Here is a 22537-nt window from a genome sequence, read left to right on the forward strand (position 1 = left end):
GACTCCCTACTCAGACAATGGTGCCTGATATACATGGGCTAGCACATAAAACAACCTAATCAAGACATGCTCTAGATTGTAATTCTCTTCCTAAGTTGTAATATATTGTATCCAGTTAGCATTTAAAATTAACAAGCATATGCCCTTCTTGATAGAACTGTGTACTTCTGGGAAAAATACCAGGGTGTCCCGTTACCCAGAGCATGCCACAAACCAAGGATATTTAAAGCACTAACAAGTAACCCAAAGATGGCAGCACGTTATGGACATCTGTGCTGCATGAGGAAAGCATTCATGGACAGATGGCCATATCACCTGCAGAAGTGCCACCATCACTATTGTCTAGTGCTTGGTTCATAAGGAATCCTCAGATATTTTCCAGCTGTTAGTGTGAGGGTCAGGCACCACTTTGCACTGTTCAAAAAATGACTTGTCTTATTAAAATCTATCTCTTTTAAAATTAAAACAAAAAAAAAAATCTGGTCACTTTTGAGACAAGTTAATTCTCCATCTGTCTCAATGTGATTGCCCTCTATTTTAAAGTGGAAAAAAAAAAGAGGGAGAATTCAAACTGGCAAATAATGTCCTTTTAATTAAATAAACCAACAGTTTTCTCATTCTAATGAGCATAAACTGTTTGCAGAAAAGATTTTTATTTAAATTACCCAGAGCGATTACTTTAAATGCACAGTGTGGTTAAAAGCTACTATCATAAATAATTAATTTTTTGTTTTTTAAAAGAATTATGCAAATTTAAACTATGAAGCTAAAAGTGGAAAGCAGCTAATCACAAGTGAATCAAGCTTCCACTTCTCCTTGCTTCTCTGTCTCCACATGTCTGTCTCTACTAGGCTCTGAGTGAAAGGCGCATCTACCCCCACTGAGCATGCGCTCATCTAGGGAGCTGGATCTGATCACTCAGGTATAACCCAGGAGCTGGGTAACTATGTACCTGAGCTGGGTGAACTAGGTAGCTCCTGCCTGCTGTCAGTCTCCAAATAATGCTGTGTGCATATAGTTAGTAAACTCTTGCTGATGAAGGAGATACTGAATTGACTGATCATGACCCATTCCCAAAGTACCTGCCATGTGCAGGAATTCTGTTGAATGGGGAACACTTGGAGAAATAAACTTTTTTCCTAGGAATTATTCATATTCTATCCACAACAGAAAGTTCAATGGTAATACAAAGAAAGATTAGGTGATCTTAGGTAGACCCTAGGCTGGTAACTGGTTAAGTGAAATGAGTATTTTTGATTGTGTGTACATGTGGAGGGGTGGATATTTGGGAGCTGACACAGACTAAGACCGTGAGACACAGTGTGTGGAGGGGTAGATATTTGGGAGTTGACACAGCCTGAGACAATCTTTCGCTTTTGTTTATCTATTTTCGCATGTCTAACAAGAGACATATACCCAGCTCAACAGGGAGAAAAAGCCCCTTCTAGACAATGGGCTAGTATTAGAAGCCTGCAGAGGACAGAAGCAAGTGCCAGATCAGTTCAGTGTAGTCCTAAGAGCACATGACTCAAAACATATCCAACAGTGAGCTTGAGGGTGAGAAGCTGAGAATTGTCTGCTGCTCCTTCAGCTGCTGGAGTGCCTCAGCCTCAGAGGAGAGGTGCTCAGGGTGACACGAGAGGTCAACTTTTGATTCAAGAGGATTGCAGGTGAAGATGGTATAGGCAAAGATGTCAAAATCCTAAAATGTCCCCAGCCTGCAGAGACACTACCAAGAGGTATCCATGAGGAAGTTCCAAAGCTTTGAAAATGAGTACTTTAAGGGTTCTCCTTAAGCACAGACATATTAAGAAGGCTGTTTCAAATCACACAGCTATTGTGGTGGTTTGAATACACTTGTCCCATGGAAAGTGGCACTATTAGGAGGTGTGGCCTTGATGGAATAGGAGCGGCTATATTGGAGAAAGTGTGTGTCACTGTGGTGGTGGGCTTTTAGGTCCTATGCTTCAAGCTCTGCCCAATGTGGATGAAAATCACTTCCTGGATTCCTGAAAATGATGGTGTCCTCCTAGCTGCCTTCAGATCAAGATGTAGAATTCTAGGTTTCCTAGGACCATGTCTGCATGGTACTACCCTGCTGCTTCCCTCCATAATGATAATGGACTGAATCTCTAAAACTGTAAGCTATCCCCAATAAAATATTTTCCTTTATAAGAGTTGCCTTGGTCATGGTGTCTCTTCATTAGCAATAAAGCCCTAACTAAGACAGCTGCTAAAGTACCAAGTGAACATTTAAACCCCAAAACCTCTGCGTAGTGTTTTCACTAGCACAAACCATCCTTGTCATCTCCCCCAAGTGACACAGACACCACAGCAGGGCAAAAAGAAAATCACCTCTCATTGTGTGGGAAATCTAATTGGTTCTCCAACAACTCATATTTTATAACTTTTGAGAATGAAGACTTGGTCTCAAGACAGAGAGGAATAGCTTGGGCTTCTGAGCTGGCCTGGGCTGCCAAAAACTCACCCTGTCCAATGTGGGTGCTTATGTGTAAGCCCTGGCTTACTTCAGATGAGTCACACAACCTCATTGACATAGCCTTAATCTATGTTTTAAAGGGGCTTTGGAGGAATCTTTGGCAGCTCAAGCAGATGAAGGAGTAACAAGCAAATGAATCATAGGCACAGATTAAATTCCAAATAACCACTGGCTTCATGATAAAGACAGGGAGAAAGCTCAGCAAAATAGTGTGACTTGGGCCAAAAGTACCCAGATTTTCCTAGCCGCCTTATAAAATATGAAATAACTCACTGGTTTTAATTTAACAACATCGATGTTCTGGTATAGGAAAGATTTTTGTTTTAAGCAAATGAGTTGAATGGACAATTAGGTAGGTACTTGAACTTTTTCCAAAAGCTCAGTTTAGTCATCAGCAAGCATAAGCAACAATAACACCTATCTCTTAAAATGATATTTATTTATATCTAATGATAGATTTAAATTTATATTTAAATACACTTTTGTGTGCTTTTGTTTTTGACATAGTGTTTCACTATGTAATACAGGCTGGCCTTGAACTTTTACCTTGACCTTGAATATTTGCCCCTTGAAATTTTGTCTCAGCCTCACAAGTGGTGGTATTACAGGGGTGCTTTACTATGCCTGATAAGTAAATACAACTTTGCTCTTACATTTATCTAGAAATGTAATTTTGACATAGCACTTCGGCGCATACCTGGGCAATAGTGACTATCTGATACTTGCAGCTGTGATGTTTACTATCATTTTGAGCTGCCCAAGCAGCAATAGGAAGAGATTCTTCTCTTTACTTATTACCTCTTATTAAGTTAAATACCAGATCTTGAGAATTTGTGAGAAGCCTTTTAGAGCTAATGGGCTGTGACTGCTGACTGTGGGCAAATTAGTCCTCATGGTCTGGGTCATTACTATGATGATGAGGATGTCTATATTCATAATATCCCCAATTTCACTTGCCCTGCTTATGGTCATTCATAGAGGACCTGATGTAGTTAGGAAAAGAGAGGCTCAAGAGAGGAGCTGATTTACTGAGAGCTCAGGCTCAGTAAAGGAAGAGGTGTGGTCAGTTTTTTGCATCAAGATTCTCATTTGGGAGAACTTAAAAGTAACTTGGAAGACATCCCTTCCTGAGTCCCCAGCGGACACTCATTAATAAGAAAATTTATGCAAATTCAGTAACCACTACCCTCAAATATGTCTCTTTGGCATGAGAAATATTTTGAACTAAAGACAGCTAAGAAACAAGTAGGTGAAGAAGGAATTTTGTGGTCTCCCACTCCTGCCTAAAATCAGAGTATAAACTTCACCCCCTGAAGGCTGCTTTCTGCCCTCTCCCACACCAGGGCAAGGGAGAGAGCACTAACTTGTCTCCAGGTTTCCCCATATGTTTTCCACTAAACATTATTCAGCTCTAGAAGCCCAGGGCACCTGTTCATTCATTTGTTTAATCCATTTATACCTCCATATTGTATTGTCCTCTGTTGAAGTAGTATATAGGCTTCCAAGCCTAAAGATTTGGGGAAAGAGGAGGTTTCAGTTATCCCCACTAAGCATCTATCTACATATGAAACAAGAGATTTCTCTATCAGGTTTACTCATACAATTCATAAGCCTTAGTTAGTGACTACAAAGGGATTATGGGTTGTATAGAAAGGTTCTTTTTCCCATTCTCTCTGCAACAAAACCAGTTTCACACATAGAAATAAACTGCTTATGTCCTGTATAACCAGTTTCATACATAGAAATAAACCACTTATGTCCTGTATATGTAAGAGAAAAATGTTAGGCTTGAAATGATATAAACTTTTTAGACATGGAACAGGAGAATAAAAAAAATACACTTTGCTCAATATGTCATAATATCTAACATCACAGGTTGATGTGAAAAAAAAAAAAAGCTATACATTTGGAACTGGAAGAGAACTTCCAGAGGACCTGGGTTTGATTTCCAATACCCACAAGGCAGCTCATACCATCTGTGACTCCACATCTTGAGGACTCAATAACTTCCTCTGGCCTCCATGGACACCAGATATATAAATTGTATACAAAAATTTATGCAGAAAAAACTCATTAATATGCATAAAATAATAATTTTTCAAACTTAAAGAAAAATCTTAGTAGTGACCTAAATTAATGATTAAGTGATTTTGTAAAGAGATAGTCAGACCTGATAAAGTATGTTAGCCCAACGGAGTCCAATTGTATTATTACCTTACTAGTTTATTATGAAAAACATTAAAATTTCAGAGTTCAGTTTTCCAGAAACTCAAAGCAACTGTCATTAAGTGTGTGGTGAGAGCTGCATGCTTTAAAATGCATGTGCAGAGAAACATCCACAGAAAGAGACTTGTTTCAAAACATATGAGGCTGGTAACATTGGGTTGTTTTCATCTTTCTTTTGTTGCTAACTAAAATTAATGAGTACCAACCACAGAGTTCTCTCAAATAACAATGTCTTCCATATCTCCATGGTGCAAAATATGGAAACCTAACAGAACAAGAGACAGCAAATTGAAGTCATACACTCACGAGCTCATTCGCCTAATCACATAAAGAATGAGTCTTGGGTATGCAGGCCACATGCAATAATAAATAAGACACAGGCTCTATGAGGTGTTACAGTATGTGTTCCCAGCTTCAGTGTTTCATATGTAAAAATTTATGGTGTGCTTTCTTTTCTATCATGGATAGATCCGATGGATATGAAATTGCATACTTCTAGCAAACGGGTAAAACACGAGTGATGACCTCATCACGTTCATAGCTTTATTACTTTAAGCCTATCAACACTCCCATATAGTTGTTTCTTATTTATTTACCTATTAAATTGCTATAAAACATTATCCCCTGGGGCAGGTGACAGTGTTAGACATGGGCATGACTCTTCTGAAGACTGGAGAGCTACAAAGGTAAAGACAGCCATGTTGTTTATGTGTGTGTCGTGGGTGGGGTGGGGTGGGGGCAAAGGGTAATGGAACCAATGGGAAGGGCCCATGGGGGAGGCCGTGTCTACAAGGAGAATTGAAGAACTCTGTAAGAATTAGAAAGACAGATCTAACTGTAACAGGATTAAAATGTTCTTCTGAGTGGAGGCGAGTTCACTATCAATTCTTCAATTTGTGTGGCAGCATATTGGGTGATATGAATATGCAGCCAAAAAGAAAATAAAAATTCAGGGCCATTGCCATGCAAAGCTTAAGAGTAAGCCAGGGAGATATTTTTAAAAAAAAAAAAGTCTAAGTGAGGGCAGGCAAGATGGCTTAGTGGGTGGAGGGGCTTATTATGGAGCCAGATGACCCGAGTTTCATTCTGTGATCTCCATGACAGAGGGAGAGAGTCTCTCCTACAAGTTGTCCTTCCTGCCCTGGCTGTCTAAGGTCACACTGGCTTGTCAAACTGAGTCTTTGAAGGTTGGATGCATTTATTCATACACTGTGACACTGTGAGACTTTCTAGACTGTTCCCTGAGGTGCATGCATGCATGTAAAGGTATTTAACACGGCAAAAAAAATCTTGGGCTATAGCCCCGTTTCTTCAGGAAAACTGCATATTATGAATAGGTCCAATTTCTGACACAGTGACAGCAGTTGTAATTATGCAAAAATATGGGATGTAATGATCACAGTCATAATGCCCCTAAGCTTGAATTCTTTTCTGATATAGGGCCCATGCAATATGCAAATTCCAAAACTGTATATATTAGGAATAGTGTAAGATTTCTGACACAATGACAGCAGTTGGAATTATGCAAAAATATAGAATGTAATGGTCATAGTCATAATGTTCCCAAGCTTGAATTCTTTTCTGATGTATGACCCATCCAATATGTAAATTCCAGAACATTTAAAATCCTATCAAATGTTGGCATGAATGGAAACTTAATCCCAGGAATGACATGGTTCATTCATAAGTGGAGAGAGGCCACTTTCTACTCTATCCTTTACTATAGCACAGAGAAGTCTCCACAAACGTGGTGATACATGTTGCAGAATTTAAAGGTTCTTATCTTGGGTTGCCAAGGCTCTGGTAACAACACAATCCAGATCAAGTTAGGTTTCAATGTCTTCATCTCCCAAAGCAGGTGCAATGGGGGGTTGCAGAATTCTGTAGACATAGTATAACTCAGGCCTGTGGGTCAAAAACAGCATCTCTAGCTTCCCTGCAGGCTTTCTCAAGACCTTGGCACCTCTAGGAAGCAGACTGTAGGGTTAGATCCTGCATCAGAGCACATATAGGGATGGAGAAATCTGATTGAGGGCATCTTATCTAAGAGTCACCCCCTACATAGATTATAAGAGCTGAATTTCACTTCTCTGTTTTCAGTTACTCCATCAACTTGGGCATATTGCTCAGTCCCCCTTAGCCCAGTCTTCACCATCTGAAAAATAGAGTTAATAAAAGGCACCTAGTGGAAGCTGAGATACTTACAGAGGACCTGGGTTATACTCCCATTATTGAGGATGTCATCATCCTGATGGTCCTCACTGTGTGGCTCAGGTAAAGCCTGCACTGGAGGGAAGGATGCCTTTGGGTATCACCCCTCACTGTTGACTATCCATTCCCTGCTGGCTTCCTGGTATCCTAGAGGGCCAGTATATAGTTGAAAAGCATGGCAGGTTCCAGTATGACAGTTCCTTCTTTTTGTAGATGTTTCCAAAAACTGCTCCTATAATGACTTGCAAGGTAACAAGGGGCAATGGCCTTGGTAGACTGTCACTTGCTCTTTTTCAACCCAAGCATAGCATAGACCTTCCAATAGGTTCATGGCAGACACAGCCCACAGACCAGGAACCTTGAGTCTAGGCAATTCAGGAAGGAAAGGCCTCCATGGCCTCATCTCACCTGCTCTTCTTCTATTTATTATTTGTTTGTTTAATTAATTAATTAATTACTTTAGAGGTTACCAGAATTGGTAATCCTAGTAAAAGAAGTAAAAGAATCCCTAGTAAAAGCTATATATTGAACATCAATAAGTATGCTGAATTGCTAGTTATCAATAACTAGCTGTTATTAAGCAGTAGTAGCTACATGTTTGGCATCTGTTATTGTTTTGTGGTTTGTTTGGTTTTGACCTTATTAAGTACAGGAGATCCGTACCACTACTCCCATTTTATAGAAAAGAAACCTTGAGAATACAAAACACAACAGTGCTCTGTAGGATGGGAATCACCATGGAGGCTTCAGGATAGACATCTTGAGAACAATGTATACATAAACGTTGATCTTTATGATTATCTACTGCTCTCAGTAAGAATAGATGTCCTGATGGCTGGAGAGATGGCTCAGAGGTTAAGGGCACTTGCTGCCTTTTGTACAAGCTGGGCTTAATTTCTAGCACCTACAGGCAGCTCACAACTGTCGGTAATTCTAGTTTCAGGGGAAACTAGAATGCCTTCTGACCTCTGTGGGAACTGCATGCACATGATACACACACACACACAGGGAAACACTCATACACATAAAATAAGAATGAAATCGTCTAAGGAAAAAAAGAATAGACATTCTATAGAGTATTTAACTGACCAACCTGGACAGAGTTGTCAATGACTATTGCAGGTATTACAAATGGTGGTTATGGGTAAAATGAAAGGTGTCTGCTCTGGCTTGGAGAGGTATTGGCTTTCTCCACATAAACCCGCATAAAGATTTTGGAAGATCTGTCTGTAGGACTGGCGTCTCAGGTATGGGCTTTAAATAATCTTGCCTTCAGCTGGAGGTTGGGACCCTCTGTTATCTGAATCCAAATGGAAAATAAACTAGCTCCTGTAGGAGGAGATTCCTCTGTTCCTGTGCAAGATGCCACCAGAACTCTTAAGATGAGCCTGGGCTTCACTGAGCTTCCATAACAGGTGGCATTGGCATGTATGTGCTAATATGTGTTTGCACAGGTGGCAGAATTCTACAGAGGCTTGTTTTTAAGGTAGCTTGGTTATAAGATTGTGAGGAAGGACCTTCAGCTTCACTGCTCAACACTGTTACTACCAATGAATACCAAATAATGGGAAGTTATCATTCAGAGAATTAGTTTTTTCTTGTTCACTGTAAGAATTTAACATAAATAAATACATATATAAATAAATAAATAAAAATCATGACACCTTTGTGTTCAATGGACGGACTAACTTTTGGCCTAGTAGGTGTCTAGAAATGAATTAGGTCACACAAGAGACTATAACAGTGCTGGGCTAAAAGTGGCCCTGCCTGTTTGTTGGCCAGCTGCAGATAGAGGAGGGCATTTGTGCTCACAAGAAGACCACAAAGTGCACACATTCTAAGCTCTCCTCACCCAGCCTTATGTTGGATTATCATAACAAGGGAAGGGGGAAATGGACACATTTGATCTAGATTCCGTGAAGTCTGCGGAAATCACTAGACCTTATAAAAATGCACAGCTCTGCCAGGACAGCACAAGCGCTGTGAATCTGGGCCTTGTGGCCAGGCAGCTGCCCTCCCTCGATCCTCTTCCACATTCTCAGCCAACCACGTTCTTTTCCAAGTTTCTTCTTGTTTGCATTCAGCCTTCCATGGTTAAAAAAAAATCTGTTCTTAATAATATTAATAGCTAAGATTAAGATTATTTTAACCTCTAAATAGCGTATATTTAACAAAACCACAGCACTTTCTAAGTGGAAAAAAAAAAGACCCATGCATTTTCAAAACAAAATAAGCAAGACATTCATTTTTAAAGGGGTCTTTGAAGATGATACATTTTTCTTTTGTGTCTATTATCACGCAGTGATCAATATTTCTTAACTTGAGGATTCTGTGCTTTTACATAACAACAAACTAATATGAAGCAGATTGTCAAGTGGCAGGAAGGCAGATAGCTGCCAAAAGTCTATGACCTCACCCATCTAGGCCCTAAGTATTCTGTTGCAAAAGTCAAGACATTAATTCATTAAGGATTTCCTTAGCATCTCCTTCAGGAAACATTCAGCCATTCCATAGTGATATCAGGCTTTCTGGGAACTTTCTTTTCGGTCTGGCCCACAGTAATTAGCTTGGCCTGGATGAGGCCAGTAATTAAAAACAGATAGTATTTATGTTTTGATGGAGAACTGAATACTAATGCTAAAGAGGTTTTATGGACCTAAATATTTTTTTTTGGTCTTTCTTAATATTGAGTTTCTTCGGAGTCCACCTACATTAGGATGATGCTTGAGTAAGAAAAAAAGTCACATTCTCTATTCCATCTATAAACCATATCTATAGCACAAAAACAACTGTTAGGAACTTTTCTATCAGACTCAAGCACTGTGGCATAAATGACTTAAGCAATCAACTCTTCTCTCAACATCTGTGTCACCCCTGGTTTTCCCAGTCCTTCTGCAGAAAAGCAGGGGCTGCTCCTCAGCTGCTGAAGATGACATTTATACTAACCAGTTTCCTCAGAACAGAATTTACAAGGAAGTCAAACATGACAATATTTTGAACAGTGTTCTCAGTACCGCTGTTCATATTGTGCTTGATATTCTGTATTACTTCCCCTCTCACTAGCGTGGGCTCATTATAAAATTACACATAATGTGGAAAAGTGTGGCCCATAGTCCATGAAACAACTGCAATGGGTATTAAGCAGAGAGACAAGTGACAGAGCAAACCGTAGTCTCATGAGATAATTAATACTGGGTTATCAACCAAGGCCAGGCTTAAGTGTTAGAGACAAAACACAGACTTTGTCTATAGTCTTCACGTTATGGGTGATTCAAAGCAAGAAAGAATTTTTAAAGAATGGGGACTTCCAAACACTCATTTCATTATAATTGATCATCAAAGCCTTGAAATGAAAACTTGGTGACAGGATGGATGACATTTCAGTAGAATCATGCAGTTGCCATAAATGTTTCTCCCTGGGAGAGGAGCTGAGCAAGGCGGCTTTCCATCTGAAAAAGAGAAGCATGTCCAAAAGCTCAGGGGTGGGAGAGTATTCTTGGGTGTCATGTAACGTATGAACAAGCAGTATAGCTGATATTCTGTGAATGAAGACTGCACCAATGATGGACTTCTGCTCTCCACAGTAAAAAGACCTCAAGGCAATAGATAAAACAAACCACAGAAGGTCAGGAAATACAAAATCAATGTAAGGAATCATTTCTAAGGACTCCCTAGATGCTCATTACATGCCCAGCATTCAGATATTATTCAAATATTGCAATGACTTTTTAAATTTTTCCTTGTATGTTAGTAGTGGACAGAAGTATGATCAACTTTACTGTGACAATGACATGGCTGGTAGTAAAAGACCTTGGTCACTCAGGTGAATGCTACTGTCATGGTTCTTTGAAGAGAGGATGTGAAGTCAGATTCTCCTTATTGAACTGGTGTATTGGACACAGAGTCATATGTGAGCATGGGATGAAGAACCCATTGATCACATTAATTACAAAGATGGCCTTGAGCAATGAGTGATGTGCTCATGGTAATGTTGGGAAGGATGCTATTCTTACTGACTTATTTCCAGAGATGTTTCAGTTTAGAAGGCTCTGGTTCATGAGATTCACATGCCCCACAGGGATGCACACACCAATGCCCCCTGGCTCTGCACTGGGCACATTGCAAAGAGCTAGACACTAGCTCTCTCCTCAAGAAGTCTAAACACACGCAGACTTTCAGGTACAGTAGGAGTTCTTGAACATTTCCAGATGCATGCAAAAAAAGTGATGGGCACTGCACTGTAGACTACTCTAGGGTCTCTGAGAGGAGGTCACAGGAACAGATGACCATGAAACTGAAAACACAGGACATGTACATGGGTTCCAGGTAAGGTGAGATGAAGGCTGCTTCCTGGGGAAAGAACAGCATATGCAAATGGTCTAGGTCAGGGAAAGCACTGGAATTGGCTATGACTATGGCTGTGACCAAGTCAGAGACAGAAAGTAGGGCCCAATGAAGAAGGGACATGCTTTTAAATATCAGGATGAGGTGAGTTAATACAGGCACCAGAAGCATAGACTTTAGTCTCCCCTAACATCTGAGCTTTTGTTATCCCACTGTACTTAAAATCCTCTGATTTCTTAATTAGATTAAAAACAGTCCAGGTGCAGCTTGGTGACATTTTTCCAAACAAACTCTTAGAAGTATACAGAAATGGTCTTCTAATTAGGTTTCTCAATGGTCCTCCCCTATAAGGTACAAGGCAGTGCTGTCCAGTGGTTTCATACTTGAGATACTATGGGGAATCAACAACAGGATGTACATATGAACCTGTCTTTCCCAAAGGAAGTTATAAGGCAAATGATGCTTAACTGGCTATCTGAGAGAGAACCAGACTGTACAGAGTTCTCCACCCTGCCTTCATCTTGGGCCATCTTGTGTTTGTTTGATCACTGCAGAACAGAAATCAATAACAAGTTCAGTAGATGTTCCCAATGCTCTAGCTGTTTTGACTGCAAATAATAGACACTGATTTGAAAACATGTCCCCATTTGTCTGAATTAACTATTGCCTCTGCTCATCCTTTCTTTGCTTCAAACAAGAGAGAATTTCCCCCTGAGGGGCTGGCATTGAGCTATGTGCTTAGCTTGGACATCTGACAGGAGTGAATATCACCAGCAGAGTAAGGTTGGAAGTAACTTCAATTGTCATATTGTTCACAAGTTAGATCTGAAAGACCATGAAGGCTAGAAAACACAAATCAGGGTGGTCCCCCCCTATCCCTTGTAAATAGAAGCAGGTTATGAGCCCAAGATTGCTGACAAATTCTTATCTATGATATCTCTTAGGCAGAGTCACACAGGGATCACATGTATCTTTGCCATATCAATTCTTACAGACTAGGAATAAGAGAATTAAGTGCACACATGCTTAATGGAGAAAATCCTGGAACCACAAGAGACATAAAGCTGGCAGCTGATAGCAAACCACAGGCTGATTCTCTTTGGATTATTTTAATTGTTCTTCATGCTGGTAATAGGAGGAATGGGCTCATTTAGTCTAGACCATGTCAGAGCATGAGAATTGGTTTTATGAAGATAATTCACCCAAATTTCTGAGCCATGTTGGGGGGCTAGCAATACATATTTGGTTGTGGTTTCCAAAAATATCTCTCAGAGTCCTCAGAAGGTTCAAGGGTGAAAGGCCCTTATCACCTATACAACAGGGGTAGTATGTCAGGGGAAGGGAATGGCCAAGAAATCTGGAAGCAGGCAGAGGATTGGGAGAAATATCAGTTCGGGTCAGATCAAGCTATACCCTACTCTACGTTATTATATATTGCATAAAAGAGTGGTTTCTTAGGCTGTGTATTACCCTAGAAAAATTTTTTACAAGTAATTTTTTGAGTCCTTTCCAAGGGAAAAGAATAAGTGTAGCCCTTGAGTGGACCAAGACACTGCACTATCTGGGAGGCACTACCCATCTAGTTCAGACTGATCAATTATCCAAGGAATAGAAATGGTGGCATCACATTGTAAGTTTGTTAGAGAGACCAAAACATGGGGACATACAGGAATATTAAAGTCATGTCAGGAAAAGGAGACACAAGAGCTTACTGAACATACAGCTTGATGGACAAATGGGTGTAATTACATCATCTGAACCTCTTAAAGTGATGGGCACCTGATAATGTGACAGCTCCACACTACATCTGATACCTGGTGTGTGCCTCAGGAGCCTAGGACTCCCTAATACAGACTGGTTACCCTGTTAACACAGGCCTGCCCATCCTCCTGTTGGCCTGCGTGGATGTAGCCATGCCTACCATTCCTGTTCCTGACCCACTTACTGCACCTGACCTGGATTAGCCTTTTCATTTTGAATTCTGCGATCTTGAATCTTCCTCTCAAACGTGACACTAGCACACTCTGTCATTGGTCTGGTTATTTTTCTTATCCATACAGACTTTTTCTCAGTCTACCTTTGAAACCTCTGGAGCTCTGCTATAGCTATTTTAAGTTACATTTATTCTGTAAGAGAGAGAGAGAGAGAGAGAGAGAGAGAGAGAGAGAGAGAGAGAGAGAGGAAGGCAGAGAGAAATACTTAGATACACACAGGGAGAGAAGGAAGGAGGGGGAGTGGAGGGAGGGATGAAAGGAGGGAGGGAGAAGAAGAGAGAGAAGGAGGGAGGGAGACACACACACACACAGAGAGAGAGAGAGAGAGAGAGAGAGAGAGAGAGAGAGAGAGAGAATGGAATGGGGGTTATTGTTAATAAATCAACTTTAAAGAAAGAACATGCTGTACCTCAGCCAAGCTATAAGGTATACAGATTTTTTGACAAAATGGCTGTCATTAAACTCCCTAAGCTTTGTGACCTTATCAATAAATCAATAAATTCTGGTATTATGGAAAGACACAAGAGTGTGCCTGCATTCTAGCACACATGACGGTAGGGTTAAAAGGAGTTGAGAGAGTACAGGAAAGCAGACATGCTTGTGAGGGATGGAATCACATGGGGCCTAGCTGAGCTGTGATGTGCTGGAGATTAGATAGAAAAAACTGAGGTTTAGACATGTCATTCAGATCCGGATATCTGTTCTCATTCACATCTCTCTGTTAAAGATCTAACACAGCCTAACAGATCTCTTTCTATAATGGGGTCTTCCCTGAGACATACCTGGTGGAATAAATGTCAAGCAGCCTGGGCTACAGAGAGTTACTCAGAAAGGTAAACCCAGCTACATAAACACCAAATTAATGTCTATAGTGTTTGAACTGGAATAACATATATATAAAGCCAGGGCTTGGAGACCAGGTTTTACCATTTTCGGGATGGGGGATAGAAGGTAGGGTGTTGGGGGGAGGGGAAGACTGGTCTGGAGAGAAGATGAAAATACAGCAAAGGTTTGAGGAAGAAACCACAGATGAAGAATACCTTTAGACACAGCCAATAGAGAGGCTGCTGCTTTTGATAGCTTTCTACCCAGTATAGGTCTGATCCTTAAGGCAATGTTTCTAATAGTAACAGGTTTTGTGCATTCTGTGGATCCTAGAACCTACAGTCAGTGCTTCTGACAGATAAAACAAACACAGAATTGACTTTTGGTTATCTCTAGTAATCAAGGAAAATATAAAAAATATATTTAATAACTTTACCTGTTTGGCTTTCTAGTAGAAACAGATATAATTTCCATAGTTCTATTTCCTAATGGAATCAATCTTGTTGTAAAAACAAGAGAACAATGCACAGCTCAGAAGCTGTATGGATGACTCAGTGGTTAAGAGCACAGATTGCCCTTGCTGAAGACCCGAGTTCGATTCCCAGCATGCAACTGTCTATGGTTCCAGTTCCAAGGGTTATAATTTCCTCTTCTAACCTCTATGGGCACCAGGTACACACAAGTGGTAGGCAAACATTCATAAGTATAAAAATAAATAAATACGTGATTAAAAACGATAGCCCAAAGCAGAGATTTTGACACTGCCATTATCAGAAGGGGACACACAATCACTGAAAACACTACTTGGGCTCTGCAGTGCTGAGACAGGGTTGAACAGTGTTCAGAGCCTCTCTGGGTATTCTGAAGATTGCTAGGGCATGGGAGTCTTCATCTCTCCAATACTACAAAATCAAATCACAGTGGCTGTGCATGTATGTGCTTTGTAAATGAAGCATACACAGAAACACTTGAGTAGATTATGATTCTCACAACTTTAAACTGGAGTACCATGATGAATAATAGCACACATATAATAATGACCTGGGCATGGTCATCGGTTTGTGTTTCTAGAGACAAATTTCTCTGCCTGACTCTAGGACTTCTCAGCCCTCTTTCCAATACCACATTTCATTTGGGTCTGATTTCTTCCTACTCTGAGATTCAGGCCATTTTGCCCTTGTGTGGAGCTGTGAATCAAATAGGCCTGTCTATAAAACATTGTATTAGATGCTGGAAGAGAAAGGGCCATATGGATAATGAAGGTCAGTGGATAGAAGAAGCCGTCACTGTCAGAATCCAGAGTCAGTACAGGAATTAAGGCAAAAGGAGTCAAGAAACAAAGCAAAGTAACAAGACTGATGCCCGAATGCAGCCATACTTCAGGAAAGAACTGCAAAGACAACACGGCTCTAAGAACTAACATTTCCCTTGTCCCCGTGAGTTAGAAATTGACATGACATCAGAGTGTTGGACAAGCCCATTCTGTAGGTGACCAGGGCTTAATGGTGTCATTTATTTCTGTCTAGCAGAGACAGAGGCTGGCCTTTCACTATCAACAGGTGCAACTTATAGAGCCCCAAACTCATAAACAGCAATAAACATCTGAAAGTCAAAAGGCTCATTCATTTTCAGTGTTAAGCTTTTCTGGCATTGACTATCATCCATATAGAGTTTACATCTTTTCTCAAGTTAAGTTTATACTATTGACTCATCATCTTACAACATTAGCTTCAAAGGAAAAACAAACCAGGCCCTGAAACACAAACAAAATCCCAACAACGCTAACAACAAAACAGATTTAAAAGAGGAATCTAGTACCAAATAGGGGAGGATGACATTTGGGTGGCTACAAGTGGTTCCCTAAATCAGGAACACACAGCAGCATCTACTGAAAAAAAAATTATAATAGTAATCTGTTTTGATGGAAATAAAGTACTGTAATATTTATTGCCTGTGCCAGAGTTCTAATGACTGTGGGGCCAGAAGTGAAGTGTCACAGCATGCTCCACATGTTTTTACCACAGTTTCTAAAGGCTCTGGAGGCTATTAAATTTAATGAACCCATCTGCTCTGAAATAGAGGTCCCAATGTAATCAGCTTCCTCCATGCCAAGTAATGCAGATGGCAATCTCTGTACCACGACTCAGCAGGATGTTTCTCCTTACGTGTGTGTCTCTCTGTCCCAATGATCGCAACTTCTTTGATACGCACTGGTGTCTTGGGAAAATACTGTAAATTCCATTTCCAACCTCCAACAACTTCCTTACGATGGCTTTGACAACCCCCTGAGTAATTGCTTCTAGGCAGTAAGAAGTTGTAGCTTAAAGCAATCACCCGAATGACTCCTCAATAGCCAAGGTGCTATTCCTACATGGGAAACTGAAACAAATGTGCAATTGATCAAGCCCAAGGCATTTTCTCCAAGTTGGACTTAGTGGGAGGCAAGGAGGAGGGATACAGGTCTAATTTGCCAGTGCAAGTAAATAGGTTTGAAGTTCCTGCAGATTGCCTACTGAATTGCATTGCCAGCAAATGGAAAAGACTGGGGGGTAGGGGGAGAGGGCTGGGTAATGAATTCTCATTATTTTAAATGGTCACATTCCCACTGTTTTTGAAAGATTTCTTTGCTTCCCTTCTGTGTGTTGCCAAGCTTCTGTGCAAACTCCCCTGGAGGGGGTTATCAGGGTGTGGATGCTTCCTGGGTTTGATGCTGCCTCTGCCCTACATGGCAAGTTGGGTAGCTTTCCTGAGCTGATTAAGACCCAACTGCAAAGCACAAGTGATTTGCTTATGAAATGGAACAAATTCCACTCATAATGATTTTTCGTTCTGCACCTCCAAGATAATGGCTGTGCATGACTTGTGTGAAGATGAGAAGTCAGCAAATTCCAGAATTCTGGTGTTTGCTGTTTTCCAATTAATACATGAGATCTTATTAGATTAAACATAATTAATGTTGTTAACATTCATTCATTTATTTGGTCTTCACCGAGAAAGCAAATTGAATGGAGCAGCTATGCAGACATTGAATATTTAATCAGACCGGTAGCAAAAAGCCAGGAGGACGAGTCATGAAAAGAGCTTTGCCATTCTGATGTTAGAGCCAGGCTTGGTAAATGAAAAAAAAAAAAAAAAATAAAGGCCCTAAGTACTAGAATCCAAACCCAGGCTTTGTTAATGGTTCAGAACATCCCTGACCGTGTGTGTCCAGACTTAGGACATCATGAGTCCATGTGTAATGAATAAGAAAGGAAGGAACTTCATGAACAGGTTGTTGTGAACCATCCTGCCAACTGTTAAGTCAATGATATAATCATCTTTGTTAATGCTGGGTTCAGTTACAAAGTCTGTCGGGTCAAGTGGCCAGGAATTCCATTCACCTTAACTGCTTAAAGTCAGGTAATTAGAAAAAAAGAAGATCTAAGATCATATTAAGGAAACCTGAGGGATCAAAGGAGGCTAGCCGGGTGCATCTAATGATGTGTTTATAAAAAGATAAAGAGATATAGAATATGTTCTAAGGGGGTGTGGCGAGGTATCGGGGAAGGGGATGTCTTAGTGGGCCCATGGCGAGGCATCCCTTCTCCTTGAGGAACCAACCACATGATCAATGGTGTAGTATAGAACAGAGTTTATTCAGGGCATGGGGAGGGAAGTTAAGAGGGTAGTAGAGGCAGAGAGAAAGAGAGACAGAGACAGAGACAGAGACAGAGACAGAGACAGAGAGAGAGAGAGAAGAGAAGCAGAGCATGTGGAGAGAGGGGGAGGGAATGGTGAAGGGGTAAAGGGACAGACTGAGAGCAAGAAGGCAAGAGAGCAAGAAATAAAGAGAGAGAAGGGGGCAAACAGCCCCTTTTATAGTGGGTCATGCCTACCTGACTGTTGCCAGGTAACTGTGGGGAGGAGCATACCTGGCTGCTGCCAGGTAACTATGGAGTGGAGTTTAGACAGAATGCTAACACCTAACCTAATGTGAGAAGCCATTAAGGGGAGGTTGAGCACAGAAAGAGAAACTCTGCTGGTCTGGAAGTGAGTAAGCTTGTGTAACTGTGGCAATGTGGTAAAAAATGGCAGGTAGCCTCTGGGTGTGGTCTCCAGACAGCAAGAAAACAGGACCCCAGTCCTGTAGCTGCAAGCAAAGGAATTCTGCACAAAACCTGACCACCTGACCCATCCTGGGAAATAACTCTGAGCTATATAGTACAGTCATCAATTAACTGTGGTTTTGTAGCTATACAGTTACAAGTTAACAGTTGTAAACAGTTAAATGTGTAGCTATTTGTTACCTGGCCATGGAGAACTAACAAAGACATCAGATGCTACATCTCTAAGCTAAGAAGGTTCTTCAGAACTACCTACTTGAGAGCTTATTTATCTGGTGGATTTGCAAATATATAATAACAGGCACTAGGGAAAACCAAAAACCTTGCTGATCTGTCATTTAATCAAGTCCTGGGTTCCAAGCTTTATGTGTAGCAAAAGGCTCTTGTGGAGGTGAGGCCCGCCCAACCTGTCATCTTGCCATATTGAGCTTACTCAGAATGAGCCATGGTGGTTGGGGCACAGAGTATTAATTTTGTGTGGAGCAGAAAATTTCAGAGGTATTCCTTATGCAACTGCTTGCCCAGGTAAGCCCCAGGCCACTGTCCTTTCTTCTGATGTCAAGGGTTATGTAGTGGAAAAACCTTGAGTGGCAGTGGGCCCTCCATGAGCTTCAGGTTGTGTCTCTAGCCAGAGTAACAAACATGAGCACCACATCTGCTTCCGTGGCACACAGCATTCATCTGCATCTCATTGGTAATGCTCATTTTACTGACCTACTCAGGATGTTGTTGGGACAGTTTCCTACACAGTATATTAGAAAGCAGATATCGTATCCTATTGCTCAGGTACTACTATTTTCCTCATAATTAATTAAAAATGATCTCTGGAGAAGCACTTCAAGGCAATAAAAATGTCTTTCTCATCACCAAGCTTTCCACCTAGGTTTCCAATCCATTGACATTGTTGGCTTTAAATCGGTGTGGTTGTCCTAAACCACCTTGGCTGCAGACTGGTGACTCTCCAGCTCCATTAGCCCCTCATTTACCACGTGGCACGGCCCTTTGGATTACACTCCCTTCCTATGGAGTTTATCTGTTTGCTGTTTGTCCATTGTCATTAAGAATGCATGGATTGCTGCTTTACTCAACAGATCATAGTCTATCACTGCTATATGTTGCTCTGAGTTGCAAACTGTCCCAGGTTTGATCAACAAGAGACCCTTAATGCTAACTATATGCTTTTGATACAAATGTGTTGTTGTTTTTAGTATTTCCTTAATTTTCTGGTATAAAATATTCATTGAGAAGAGAAAGGTACCGTAACTACCCAAGCCTTGAAATCAGCAACTTCTCTAAGGAATCCTGGTTCTTTTTCCTGGGAGATCTGTCTCATGGGTGAGTTTATTGCTATGTAGCTTTCAGTGAATCTAGCCTCTCAGTAAACATAGTTGAAGTTGCATCCTGCAGCCTTTGATCCAGTCTAACCCCATAGGCACCTGCCTTGCTTGAAGTGTTTCCATGTGTTCACTTCCAACATCCTCCCAACATAGACTAAGAATTGCTTACTACAACATACGATGCTAAGAAAATTTAAATTTGTTTCATTCTTCTCCCTAGATATTATAAAGTAGTATTAAGCATTTTATTCAAAAATTTAGTAATAAATGCCCACTATTTCAAAGATTAATTTAAAAGGTTAGTCTTTTCCCTGTCTAATGGGTAAATTTGCTATTTAATAAAGATAGAGTTATTTTTTTCTTTCAACTTGTTAGCACTCTAAGTTTTCTTTGTTTTATTCCTATAATTGTAACATACATGCAAATAAATAAATAAGTGCAATAACATGTTTGTTTGTTTGTTTTAGAGTTTTGTTTTACATTTGAGCTGTCCAGATGGCTCAGCATGAAAATGTACTGTTTCCAAGCATGATGGCCCAGGTTTGGCCCCTAGGACCCACATGGTATAAGGAAAGAACCAACTTCTACAAGTTGTCCTCTGACCTACATACATGTGTGATGGCACATGTACCCCCCACACACACACACATACACACATGCATATGAATATAATAATTTTAAAATTCAAAACTAGGTCAGGGATACAGCTTAACAGGTAAAGTGCATGAAGACCTGATTTCAGCTTGCTAGAAAACACACAAAGCCACACACAGTAGTGCATGTCTGTAACCCAAGCACTTCTACAAATAGATGGGGCAGAAAAAAATACCTGAACTTATAGGCTTGCTAGGCAGGAGTATGTGGTGGAAAAGGACAAAGGACTCACACTCAAATAAGCTGAAAGAGTGCACTTGTTCAACGATGTTCTCTGACCACCTTCAGATGTATGTTACAGTGTGCATGTATTTACATTCTCTCTCTCTCTCTCTCTCTCTCTCTCTCTCTCTCTCTCTCTCTCTGTATGTTTCTCATGCATAGAATATAGACATGCAAAGATATAACAAAACAGAAATCAAAACTACATAAAAAGGGATGTGTCTGAGATTTCTGACAGTTCTAATTCCCCTATGCCTATGCACATTTCTCATTCAGTCTTCTGTTCTACACAGCATGTCACCTGCAAGACCCACTCTTGTATTTTGCTGACTTTTCTTCACAGTATATCTTGCTACTACATAAATATCCTATGCTGAGCAGCAGAGACCACCCTCGCTCTCACTGCTAATAGTCTATGACTCACACAATCAATCTTTACATGTTTGGGGAGTGAGACAATCTCCAACATGTGGAAATCACACACAGTCCTAATGAACAAAGGTCTCTATGGGCTTCTATCTTGATGGAGAGTTATCTTCAAGGATAATTGCATGTATGACTGAGGGGGCAAAAAGCAAATTGAACAGCACCTCCTCCTCCAAAGAAACTGTCTCCTTCTGCATTTGTATAGTGATGACCTATGAAGTTCTACCTTGCTGGCATCCTCACCAGGACAGGGCATGGCTAAGCTTCCATTTGAATCACTCTGCTGTTGAGAAATGGCATCTCATTATAGTTCAATTTGATTTTCTTACTATGGGTAAAGGTGTGTATTTTTCCATATAAAAAGTCATTTTATTATAGTTGAGACTTGCCTATGTCTTCTGCTAATTTCTTTCTCTATAGGATTTTTGGGAAAGAGTTTCATCAGTTTTATAAAATGTTTTATTACATTATCTATTTGTTTATTTTTGTGCATGAGCATGGGGTCACTTGCCGTGGTGCCATGTGTGAAGGTCAGAGGATAACCCATGATGCTCAGTTCTCTTTACCTTGTGGGTCCTGGGCATCAAAGTCAGGCTAGCAGGCAAAGAGCCTTTACCTGCTGAGAGAACTTTCTCTGTCTTTTTAACTTATGGCTGTGTTCTGCTAAGATGAGATCAAACACTAAGTTTCCATATGCCATCAGGCTGTTTATTTGGCCTCTCTGATCTATTGATCTGCTCAGGTTCCAGCAGCATATGCGTTAGCTTTAGATTCTTGTCCTATACTTTTACATGAGGAATGAAAACAACAAACAGTCCTAGCTAGGTCTTACTTGAAGGCTGGGATGGGGTGAGCTGTTGTGGTGAACTGGATGTGTCAGGGTGTCCCCAGTTTGGCTTTCATGTGTTGTTATTGTCCTGTGTGTCCCTGCTGCTGCCAGAAATATAGCAAAAATGAGAACAAGAAAGTCCAGAGAGAGGAAAGTAGGCCCAAGACAGCCATGGAGACAACTACAGAACGCAGCTGTGTCTGTGCATTTGTGATTAATGAGATGTGAATCTCCAGAACACTGATGGCTGTACAGTCCTCCGAGACCATTTACAATCAATAAATGAAACACACCACTCCCAGCAGACTCAGCATCACTCTGAAAAATCACCCTAAAATTACACAAAAACACAGAGCTGTGGAATGATTACTGGGTGACTGGCAAAGTCCCTCCTTTTAAGCACACACTAGAATCCAACTTTTCAGGAGCTCATGACCAGAGTTCACATGACTGTTCTTACAGAACCCCCACATAGCCACTTTTTTTTGCCTGTCTATGGAAGGGAAATGTAATTGCATCCTCTATGGTGGGCCCCATTTGTTATCAGAGTGAGCTTCAGTCACATCTTCAACTGAGACCTAATGATCCGTCACTAGGACTGGGCCTCACACATGGCAAGGGCTGAGTCCATGAGCATGCTTTTTGTCACTGTCTGATGCAGGAATGTGATCATATGTGGGCTATTGGGAAACCAGAAACAAAAAGGGAGACTGGTTGATGTTTTCAGAGGAGCAGGTCCTATTCATGGTCATCTTCCATACAACCTTTGCCTGCCAAGATGAACAGCAGCAATTGTATCTACAATCTGGGAAGGTGTCACGCATGCCCACAACTGATGGGGAATGATATGAAACTTTCCCTGAAGC

At 40.8% G+C, this 22537-nt stretch overlaps 1 protein-coding gene across 2 annotated transcripts in view; it reads right to left on the bottom strand.

Annotated features, from left to right (window-relative positions):
- Positions 1-22537, bottom strand: part of Cacna2d3 (calcium voltage-gated channel auxiliary subunit alpha2delta 3) — an 800506-nt gene that overhangs the window by 239268 nt on the left and 538701 nt on the right. The gene's annotated exons all lie outside the window — the stretch shown is intronic.

This window comes from Arvicanthis niloticus, chromosome 3 (genome assembly GCF_011762505.2).
Source record: "Arvicanthis niloticus isolate mArvNil1 chromosome 3, mArvNil1.pat.X, whole genome shotgun sequence".
Classification (NCBI taxonomy): Eukaryota; Metazoa; Chordata; class Mammalia; order Rodentia; family Muridae; genus Arvicanthis; species Arvicanthis niloticus.